An 11,742-nucleotide genomic window follows, 5' to 3' on the forward strand; every position below is an offset into this window, starting at 1 on the left:
CTTCACTGAGGGCCGGGGTTTCTGCTTGGCTGCCGCGGGGATGCACGCATCCACAGTGGGATGGAGGCAAACCTGGAGCACAGCAGAAAAGGCAAAACCTCCCTTCCTCTCCTCGTCACAGACCTTCAGCCACTTACAATGTCACTTCAGCTGAGTAATAAGCAATTATGATTTAATTACTCCAATGCTCTTCAGCAGAATTTTCTGAATAATAATAGTCACTTTTATGGCACCTCATTTATCCTTCTTCCTCTTCATCTGGATTTATCCTGCACCGTGGTGAGTCTCGGCACCACCGGAGCCACTGGAGCCGGTCACCTTGCCTCCCGCTCCCACTGCTCCTCCGTGCCTTTGCTCTTCCCATCACACCCCCCTTTGCCATGGCACGGCGGCAGCAGCGACGGTGGGTTTGCAGCCACACACACACCCGTCCTGGAAACTTGCGGCTCAGAGAGAACACGACAAGTGCCGCTAATTCATAAATATTTAACACCCAAATCTGCTGCCTCCTGATAGATTTTCCCAGAGTTTCTATTCTAATACATATTCCACCCCCTTCCCCTCCCCACCGGCCCTCCTCAGGTTTTTTTCCCTTCCTCTTTGCCGGGCACTAATCCAAGTGCTGAGATGACTGTTTCACTTCCCTGCTGTCATCAGTTGTTTTTATCTTATCTGGACCGTGGATGCCAGTCAGCAACCCGCTGCGGTCTTTCCAGTTGAGTCCTGACCTCCGCAATCAGCCTCAAGATGTCCTGTAACAAGCAGATACGGTTACTCAACTTGTCCATCAGCACTTCTGGAGGGGGGAAAAAAAAAGAGAAAAAAAAAGAGAAAATCCCCACAGAGGACAGAGCTGACAGCTCAGGGTGGGGAGCTGCTGGGAGCACGGCAGCTCAGCGCTGGGCAGGCTGCTCCGGGAGGCTGGGCTGGGAATTCTGTGCCGAATGGGGCTAGTGGTGGTGCTGGTGCTGCACAAGCCCGGAGGTATGCGGGTGTTCCTGCGGGTGGGGATGCTGGCCCTGCTCCAGGACCCTTCGGCAGCAGGGCATGGCACAGCATGGCCTCCGAACCAGGGCAAGGGACACTTGCAGGACAAACTTCAGAGTCTCAGGGGGACTGGCAGCAGCAGGAGGATGCTCTGCCATCCTGGGAGTTCCCTGCCACTCCCCACCCTACTCAAACTGCCTCTGGCACATCTGCTCCATGGTGTCCATGCTTGGCCAGACCTCAGTATGCTGTCCCCATCCTGCCTGGAACTGGAGTTATCTCCTTCACGGTGCCCCACTGTCAATCAGATCCCCCTTTTTCCTCCCAAACTGGTGCTTCTTCCCTCCTTCGCTGTGCTTTGCACGCAGGAGCACCCACGTATGGCCTGGCTGCGAGGAGGGGAAGAACATCCACCTGGCAAAACAGAAGGACACAGCTTTTTTCCAGCCTGCAAGATGCCAGTACCACCTGGATCAAGGGGGCTGGGACTGACAGACCCCAGCGAGCACAGCAGGCAGCACCGGGGGCTCAGCCTGAACTCCAGCCGGGTGCTCAAAAGGAATCGGAGTGTTCCACGCTCTGCTGCGCTCAACCAGCAAAGCAGCATCATACAAAGAGCCACACAGAGCAAGAGGCACCACCAAGAGTACACCTCCCTGCTCTTGAACACCCTTCCTTCTCACCACACTAGGAGTGTGCAGTTGGTACATCATTTGTTGGACATTTCAAGCACACAGAAAAGGGTTGAGGTTTTCCCTCCAGAGTGGGAACCTAGATCTGGGGACTAAAAGACTTATTTTCTGAAGCTATCCTGTCTGGACTCTTGGGCGAATTCAATGTGTCCCCTTCTCCCTCATCCAGACCCCGAGGACTGAGGCTACCCTTTGCAAGATGAACCCCTTGGAGGGAGCCAACCCTTTCCCTGCACCTCACTGTCACTTGGGAAAGCATCAGCAGAGTTTATTGCTCTGACCTAGGAAAGCGCTCCTGCAGGCAGTGTGCCTCCAACTGCCCTGGGATATGTTCTCCCTCAGGTTGGACCAGTGCAAGTTGGGTGCCCTGTGGGGCCAGCCCAGAGCCTGGTGCTGCCGTGTGCCAAAGGGACACGCACAGCACCACAGAACGGGGATGCTCACTGGTCATACGCTGAACACAGCAGCAGCAGCAGTGATTTAGAGCAGAGATTCGTTTCCCCCATCTCCCACGGCACCCAGCAGCAGAGTGAGCACCAGGAGCAGAGGGAGTGCTGGATGATGCTCCCTTGCGCCCTGCCCAGCCTCAGCTGCTCCGGAGCCAGCGGCTGCATCCAGACCATCGCCCTTCCCAACTGCCTCGTCCCCTTCCCGACTTGCCTCCAGCATCTCATAGCACCGATTTCCACAGTTAATTTATCAGTTTAATAACGGCATCATCAAGAAGGGTGAAGCAAGGCTAGCACTGAGCCAGCTCAACTTTATATCACCCAGAGTAAAAATGTCATGTAAGATTTACTCAACATGTATTTTATCAAAGTGCTCAAGCGCTGAAGTAAAAGGGCTTTTAGTTACAGCAGATTGAAGGGGGTGGCATGTGGGGAAGGAGGAGAGAACGGATGGATTTTAGCTCTGCCAGAAGCTCTTGTTGCTTTTGCATCAACATCTTTATTTTCTAAGAGAGGATTTAAGACCTTGTTGTGTATAAACAACCAAGACTAGAGGAACTCGAACGGTGAGGAACTGTAAAAGGTTATACTGAAAAATGCTATTAGTCTGCATGAAATAAGATTCTTCTTGGAAACATGACACTGAACATTTAAGGGAGGGGGAGGAATAGCTGTAAAATGGCTATAGAGAAGGGGTTACAAATTAAATATAATAAAAAGAATCCTTTTGAATGAGATCTTAATTTAACCTCAACATCATGACCATATATTTCAGGAAATTAATCCCTTGGCCTCCAATAAATCCAAAGTATAACACAACCACTTATGGTTCAGCAATGAGCCATTAGTATGGGCTACAGATCCTGCAAAACCACCAGACCCATTATTTAGGAACGTGCTGAATTACCCAGGTCTGATGCAGCTCATCAGCCACCGGGGCTGCCGGGCTGCCCGTAGCACTGGCCACGTCGAATACCTGCACCCCGGCCCCAGGGGTCTTCTGGCTTTTTTCTCTGCCCCGTCCCACCCCTCCCAGGACTTTGTTCCTGAGCAAACATCGCGCTCCCTGTCTGCAGGAATAACCTGGGAGAGGTCTCAGGGAGGAGGTCAGCCTCGCTCGGTGCCAGAGCCCGGAGGAAAGCCCCGTGGGGCAGTGGATGCCGTCCTGCCGGCGCCGTGCGGGGCTGCCAGCCTCTGCTAAACCAGCATTCATCCAGGGCTGGGTTTGTGCTGCTTTCAAAACAAAATAATTGGGGACAGAAGTGCAAGAGCAAACTTCCTCCGGAGCCTTTCCGAGCCCTCTCTGTTCCACTGCACGCGTTGCCAGCTTGGCACCAGGTTCTTCTGCATATGCCCCAAAATGAGGAAAGTAACTTCTAATGAGTCAAGAGTGTAACCTTGCTCTGAGAGCGAACATATGCCACCGCAGCTCCCTTGGCAAAGGCACTTGGAGCCAGTTGCTGGCGCTTCAGTGAGAGCTCTTCCCATCCAGGCTGCAGACACTTCAGGATAAGTGTCTTTCTTGATAAGGAACACGTAGACCAGGTGAAGAGCACTGAAGCTTTGCAAGCTTCAAAGGACCTGCTGGCAGAGGCTGCTGCATCCCTGCTTCATGTCAGAAGCAGCCGGCCATGCAAGCAGCCAGGTTTCTCCTAGAGAAATGTCCCTGCGAACCGATATGGATATTGAGGAGCAAGCGGCGATCTGGGTGGTGAAAGGCATCATTACAAACACCAGCTGCCCCGTGTGTTTAGACGGGGTGATAAAATCAGAGAGCACATGGACACGGACAGCTGCAAAGCCCCCAGCATAACCTTGAATCTTGAGAGAGCCCACACCCTCTCCCCAGCTTTCCTTTCCAGACAGGAGAAAGCAGCAGAAGTGGGAATGTGTCCATCCTGATGGGCAGTCCTGCAGAGAGCTGGCCCGGAGTAGTTCAAGCTGGAAAATGTCTTTTTGACAGGGGAAAAAAACCACTTTGCTATCTGAAAGCTTTTTGGTCAACAGCACAAATGTAGGGCAAAAACCCAACCATAAGTCCAAGAGCATCCCAGGAAGCAGAAAAAAAGGCAAAAGTGCAATTTTTGATGGGGAATCACAAACAGATGGGGAGGATCTTCCACCAACAACTCTGCAGTCCAGCAAACCCCTTTCACACGGTGCAACCCACCTCCAGGCTGGCTGACCCACCATGGGGCCGACAGAAGCCAGGTGACCACAAAACACCACACCAACCACCTTCAAGCAGCAAGTTTCCTGCATTTATGGCGGGATCTCCTATTTGTGGCCACACGAGGGGTTTCCCACCTGCAAAAATTGCCTGCAGTTGGAGAAGGCGTGAGGTGGGAACGAGGGGTGCTCTGCTTTCTCATCAACCACCAAAGTTCTCATTTATTGCACAGCCCGGTTCCCAAATCGCTCGCGTGGTTCTCGCTGAAGCGGATGCTGTGGTTTTCTTGTCTGAAATAAATTGCGCAACAAATTCAGCCCAGCGTTGAGAAGCATTAGCTAAAGCAAAACAGCTCTAATAGTGCTGGTCCTGTACGTCCCGCTGGGAGACTTTCAATTGATGGACTTACAAGAGATGAAATATTCAGTAGGATTAAGAATTTGGAGGAGGTGGAAATCAAAGTGAAAAAGAACACAAGTAAAAACAGCTTAATCCAGCCTTCTAGCACTAATTGTCATTGGGATTCAGGCTAAAACAAACACAACAAAACAAGCTGCCAATTTGAAAGGGGAAGGAAGAGGGTGAAGACGATTCCCATCGCATCGAAAGTAACCTTTTTATCTCCGCGCCACCGCAGACGGCAGCAGGCAGGCAGGGACCACTCCGTCCCTCCTGCCCTCACCATGGTCCATGCAGGCAGCCCGCCCCGGCTGCATGAGCAGGATCCATCCTTCCCCCATGGGCAGCGATGCTTTTAGCAAAGGTGCCACCATAAATGCCCCTGTCGGCTGGGCAGGAGCCCCCGGGCAGCCCCCGGGCTCTGCAGACCCCTCTCATCGCTCGCAGCTTGCGCAGGAGGAGCAGAGCCCAACACGTTGCCCTCGCACTGCTGGGGCTGAGTCGCAGGAGAGGCAGATTATCTTACAGCCGAAGCCGAGTTATCCAACACTGCAATTTAAGTTGACAATTACATGGTAACCGACTTGCACACAAAGAGAGGCTCTGGAAGTATTCCCAGAATACAGAAGTCTGACAGTATCCACCCAATTTGTTGCAACAACAAAGAATACTGGAATATGTCCTTTCATTTGGCAGAGGAGTATTTCATTTTTTAAGGCTAGGTGGAGAAATTTAGCCTGCTATTTAAGGAGCATGTTGTGCCTTGAGAGTGACAAGCCAAGAGTTTCACTAGAAAGCCAAACTCAAACACAAATTGCATCCTGCCACCCAGAAACTAAATTGCACCAAAGAAAGAAATTAGCAGGGCCGCATCTTTTGTTAGGGCCTGCGTTTTCAGTCTTAGGAAGACAGAAGTGGGGGCCTCTTAGAGCTGCCTTGTATGTTCCCCTTCTCTGCATTAGCTCCAGGAAAAACAACATCCCAGCAAGTACCTTTCATTTTTTTAAGCCCTCCCTTCATGGCAAAGCTGGTTCATTTGCAGCTGCCTGGGCTGCTGGGACAGACCCAAGGTGGCAGCTAAGGGAACCAGCTCGGTTTACCCACTGGTGGGGCTCGGCACCTCCCCAGGGCTCCCAGCAGACAGGTTTCCAGGTTCCAGCTCAGGATTTGGGAGAGCTGTGACATGACCATTTGCTCTGCAAGTGTCAAGAAACCACAATGTCCCGCTCACGTGGGGAGGTGGTGAGCCAGGGCCGATGGCACAGCAGCGACTGTGGGGACGCAGAAGGAACCACTCATTAATTTTCTCATGTTTTCCTGATAATTTTATATCAGGGTCTTCTATTAAATACATAAAAACCCAACACCCCCCCCAAATTCTAACAAGGGAGATTCTGTGTGCCAGAAGATAACCCTGGCAAACTATAACCCAAAGCACTTTGTGGGGCCACGGGCAGCACGTGCTGGCTGGGGAAGGAGCGCTCCGGCACCCGCTTTGGCTCTGGTGTAACACAAACAAGGAGGAATAAAGACTTTACACCCCCAGCACAGACATCCCTAAGACGACTTCCCCGTGTTACCCAACCCTCGGGCTGGCTGCGCGGGGTGAAGCAGGGGCGCTGACAGCCACGGGCTCGGCTCCAGGCACTCCCACGTCACTGAGCCCCTCCGCCTCCTTCAAAGATCTGTGTCAAAAAAAGGTTAGTGGCGCAGGCATTTCTTGGGATTTTTTTTTTGGTTTTTTTTTTCTTGTGGCCGTGCTTCTGGTGGAAATTAGTCAGCTTTCCAGAGCAGAAACCTCAAGCCATAGCCACATTTCTGAACCGGCTCATCACTGCCACCATTCCACAAACCACTTCCTTCCAGGTTACTGGCAGCTGGTCCCGGCAGGCGATTAAAGGGCAGGAGCAGGGCTGGTGGCAAGGGGCTGCGCATCCCCGTGCCTGGGCTTTGCTGCCAGCAGGCAGCTCCGGCGCAGGGTGGCGGGACGTGGGCACAGGGCAGGGCGCACGGAGCCCGGAGTGAGGGAGGTGCGAGGTTATGGCTCCACAGGGCACTGCGGGCAGGCATGGCGAAGCCCTAAGGCAAACTCATGGGACTCGGCTCATCGGGATTCTGGTCACATCAGCCCCAGTCCAGCGCTGGGGTAGCCACAGATCCCATGCCGGCTCCGACAGTAGCCCAGGCAGACCCATCTCATGCCTGCCTGCACAGGCAGCACAGCCCCCCATCAAGGAGGCATCTTTCCTGGGGGACACAGGTTTTTATGGCCCTGCACATCCTTCCGGGAAGTTCAGAGGAGCTCAGGGACTCCTGAGCCACTGCAGGTGTCTGCCAGCAGCCCTGCCACCTTTGCCTCCGTCTCAGGGTACTGGAGATGCTGACCCCCAGCACGGGGCTGGGTGTGATGCTGGGGCAGGCAGAGCCCAGGGTGCAGCATGCCCAGCGGCACCAACCGCCTGCACCGCGCCAGCACACGGCAGAGAGGTTTCAGCAACAAGCTCTGAGCCAGAGCTGCTGACACTAACCCAGCACTGCCACGCTCACACTCCTTGCTTTTCCCCACGGAAACAAACCCTTGGCTCGGATTTTGGTTACAGGAGGTGTGGGTGAGTCCAAGGGATGGCACGGCACCAGCAGAGTCATGGCTGGCCCAGACACAGCCAGCTTGACACTCGCACTCGCAATGAGTGTTTCACAAGAACTCGCTGTGGATGGGAAAGTGCAGCACCTTGCTGAATCTGCAAACTGCTGCCCCGCCGCTGCTCCCCCCCTTCCCCTTCCCCTCCCTCCCTGCCCCACGCCTGCCCCGCTCCCTGTCTGCAAAGCCTTCCCACCTGGCAGAGCCAACCACTCCACCACGGGAGCTTGGCAGAAGCTGGGGGTGGAAAATTTAGAGCAAAAGAAAAAGGGGAAGAACTTGAGGAATGCTCGGAGGAAACGGAGAGCACAGGGGCGGAAACCCTGTGCATTTGTCCAGCTCAGTGCTGTAGAATTGACACCAGGCTGAGGATGTGAACCGCCTGAGATGAGCACATCCCCCAAGCCAAGGTGAAAGTCACGGCAACCAGAAGGAAGGACACACCACCCACAATGCTGGCAAAACCCTCCTCCGAGTTTCAGACGTGCCAGGGGAAGCAGGTGTGGGCCCACTTCTCCTGGGCTGATGCAACGGTGCAGCAAAAGCCTGCGCAGAAGGATGGGAGTGAAATGAGAAAATGCCACCCTTTTAAACAGTCACCTTCCTCCTTCAGCCCTGCAAGGACACAGGCAGAGCCTGCAGCCACCAGCCATCCCAGAGCAGCATCACTGCTGGCTCCTGCCTGGGAGCCAGCCCTGTGCAGGACACGTGGGGCTGCAGGGCAGGATTTATCCATGTCATCCACAAGAGGCAGGACCAAGGACCCAGCCAGGACATGAGGCTGTTTCAGCACCCAGATGAGTTTCTCAAATTACTCAACAGAAACCAGCTTTATGCTGGTGAGCCCTTGAGCAGCCACAGACTGGATTGCCTCCCACACTGTGGTCCAGGGGAAGCGGTACACTCTGTCCCTGTCCCCGTGTCCCCATCCCCCCGAGCTCAGCATCCAGGGGCAGGCACAGAGGGGAGAAGTGGGACCTGCTGCTCCCACAGGAGCGGCATCGGCATGGACCACTTGCACCCCACCTGCAGCCATCAGCAAGAGCATCGTTGCCCTGCGGGGACGCTGCCAGCTGCCCGACCATAGAGATTTGTTTTCTTTAGAGAGGATCTCAGCCTGAGGGGGGAAAAAAATAAAAAAGACCCCCCCAAAAAGAAAAAAGAAAAGAAAAAGAAACCATGGCCACATCCTGCCTTAAACTGTCGCTCGTGATGTGTTATTTGCTGATGAGGATGCACAGAGAGTGGTGCTGGGGGCGGGAGCTCTCCTCCACTTGCCAAGTAACACTTCAGCTATGAGTCAATCGACCGAAGCCACAAATCCATTTGCTTATGAACACAAAACCACAGCAGCCCATGCTGCTTCTCAGGACCACATGTGCCACCACGTGCCCGCCACTTTGCCCAGCTGCAGAGGGGCTCCCTGCCCAATGGGACACGCTGCAACCGCCCCTGTGAGCTGACCCTGATGCTTCCCCAGCTGGGACCCCATGCCCTGTCCAGGGTCACTGCGAGGGGGCCCGAGCCCTCCCAGCACCGGGCTGCAGGGATGGGGCCATTGCACTGCCACAAGCAAGCTGGGAGGGGGAAAGTGGTGCCGGGTGCTGTCCCAGCTTCCCAGGTTATTTGCCCCACGGCGCTCCCGTTTTGCAGGCTGGGCTCCCTAGTCCATCACCGCACAGCACCATGGAGCAACGGCTCTGCAGAGCATCGGCCGTGCCCCGGCCCTGGCAGCGGTGCAGGGATCACACCTGCACCACGGAGCACAGCCAGCCTGCGCCCCCGCAGCCCCCACCCGCGCCTGCCAGCACAGAGGTGCTGCCACCCTCACGGGGCAGAGTTGGACCCTTCACCCATCGGTGTGGGGCTGGGTGGGGTGGAGGCTGGGACTGGGTAAGTCTCCTGGTATGCAGCGTTTTGAAAGCCCGGTGCTTTTCCCCTGTGGGTTAATAAACACTCGACGTGGGTGGCTTGTGACTCATGAGCTCCGATGCAGAGCGCTACAGGTGCTGCTAGCATGGAGAAATCCAGCAATACAACACTGGAAGAGGGGAAGAAAATCCTGAGCAATTAGAGGCTGCAACCGGGGGCCAACTGGGACCCCACGGGAGGTGCTAAGTGCTGTGGGAAGGGCACTGGGGGTCCCCCCCTTTGCTTCCTCCACCAAACACCCATGAGACAGCAAACAGCCACAGCATCACAAGCCCACCCTGGCCCACCCTTCATCACCCATCAGATGATGCCGTGGGGTGTGAGCGGTGCAGAGGGCTGCCGGGACATTGCAAAATGACTCCCCCGGGGCCGTTCATGGGGAACACAACCACTTCATCGCCACATCCAAAGCACACCTGCTGCAAACAGCTCTCCAACCGTGGGCAGATGGAGTGGGGCAGCCCCAGAGAGGGTCTGGGCAGCTTTAGGCATCACAAACACCACTGGTCCATGCACTGGCACAGCAAAGCATCCCCTAATGAACACACAGTAGTTGTGAGAGAGTCTCAGAGACCACACGTGCACCATGCACCCTTCCTCCAGGCTGCATGAGAAGGGAAAATAACCGCCGGGTGCTGCTCAGTGACAGGGAGCCAAGTGCCCCCGCGCACCCGCAGGCACGCACCCACGCCCCGCCATCACCGGGACGGCGCAGCCTCCTCAAAACCGGGCCTCAGGTTCACACGACGCAGCATCTCCTCCCTGCGAGCCAGGGGTTATGCTCTGCAGCACAATTAGGAGGAGAAAAACAATTATGCGGTAGAAAAACATGCAAGAGAAACAGCAAAGCATGTTTCTAGGGTGAGATGTTATCTGTGAAGCAAAATTGTACTCTCAGGAGCTTTGACAGATTTAGAATGTTTTCCTGTGGCACTACATCACCAGGAGAAAACTCACACTGCCAAGCAAAGACACATCCCCGCCACCAGAGATACTGCCTCTGCCCCACCAGAGCTGCCAAGCACACTCACCCCCCGCCCCATCTCCTCCTCACCCCCTGCCACATCTCCCGGGGCAAAACAAGGATCAGCAATCACAGGTTCCTGGTGGGGAGAGAGGATTTAGAGAATTGCAGCAGGAACAAATGGCTGGAGAAGTCCCAGCACCTGTCGGTGTTAGGGGCAAAATTCATGGTCTGAAGCTGTTTCTGGTCAGGGCCAGCCCCCTGCCCACTCGACCAAAGGCAAAGGAAGGGCTTGGCTCAGCCGTGTTAATTCCTCAGCAGGGCTGTTTCCCTAATGAGCGCTCCCGAGTGCCAGAGGTGCCCAACCAGTCCTGACAAGGCTCAGCAGGACACAGCACCGAGCAGGATCTGGGGACAGCACGGGGAGCTCCCCGCATCCCGCATCCCCAAAACGGCACTGCCCGCCTCCTGATCCACATGGCCTGAGACACCTGCTCGGCCAGGACCGAGGTGCAAAACAAGACACAAACAGCAGGAACAGCCCAGCTGGCAAGGAGCAGGGTGCTCACTCAGCACCCACACCTTAAACCAAGGCTGGTAGTGCCAGTGGTCGGCTCCTGCCCTGTTGCAATCCTCGGGTACAAGACAGGAACCCACGGCCCAGCCCAGCTGGATGCTCAGCCCAGCTGGGGACACGGGGGCTGGCTGGATGCTCGCACTCAGCCTTCCCACCAACAGCCTCTGCGCAGCAGCAGCGACAGCCAAGATCTCTCTGTGTAGACCAACAGCAAACCAACCCATTTCAAACAGGCCACCAACACCTCCAGGGCGGGAATACTCACCACTTTTTTTTTTTTTTTTTTTTTTTAATTAAAGCAACACTGCATGGAGTTTTTGGGAACAGCCACGTGCACCTTATCCCTGCTAAGGATTTTGCTCTTGGCTGCAGGTAATAACCTGTGCCCCAAGTTGGCTCAGCAGGAGCAGCACCCGCTTCAAAACCAAGGCTGCACTGGCATTCAGCAACAGCGGCACTGCCCCGAGGAGGAACCGAGGAGCCTCTCCCCTCCCTTCCACCTCCCGTTCTCTGCATTAACCTTTTTGGATCCTTTATTAAAGCAACTGAACAGTTTAGAGTTTTTTCTTCTCCTTTCTCCTGTGTGGTTCTCGGTGTAATCTGCCTTGAATATTTGATGTGGAATCCCTTGTGAGAACGAGAAGTGTTTTTATGGGCGCTGGAGGAAAACTCTTGCAAAGAAGAAGTGGTAATGAGTACCCCTGAGTACCCTCTTGGTTTCACAACCGCCTATGTTTAAAAATGAGCAGAAATTGGGCAAGTGGTTCTCATCTGGGAGCAGAGCAGCCTCTCGCTCCCAGCAATGCTCTGCCTTCCAGTAGCTCGGTACAGTTGAGCAACACTTGTTTATTCCAATTGAAGCTGACACCAGCAGCAGTCCAGACCAACCAGATGAGCTCATGTGTGTCCTGTTTTATTTCCAACGCAGATT

The 11,742-nt window shown here is 54.7% G+C and overlaps 1 long non-coding RNA gene across 1 annotated transcript; it reads left to right on the forward strand.

Annotated features, from left to right (window-relative positions):
• The first annotated feature begins 2,169 nt into the window (after positions 1-2,169).
• On the forward strand, positions 2,170-11,366 carry LOC129782601 (uncharacterized). The gene is made up of 2 exons (XR_008744624.1): positions 2,170-6,397; positions 11,111-11,366. It is a non-coding gene; the product is annotated as an uncharacterized LOC129782601 (long non-coding RNA).
• Positions 11,367-11,742: the final 376 nt, after the last annotated feature.

This window comes from Falco peregrinus, chromosome 1 (genome assembly GCF_023634155.1).
Source record: "Falco peregrinus isolate bFalPer1 chromosome 1, bFalPer1.pri, whole genome shotgun sequence".
Classification (NCBI taxonomy): Eukaryota; Metazoa; Chordata; class Aves; order Falconiformes; family Falconidae; genus Falco; species Falco peregrinus.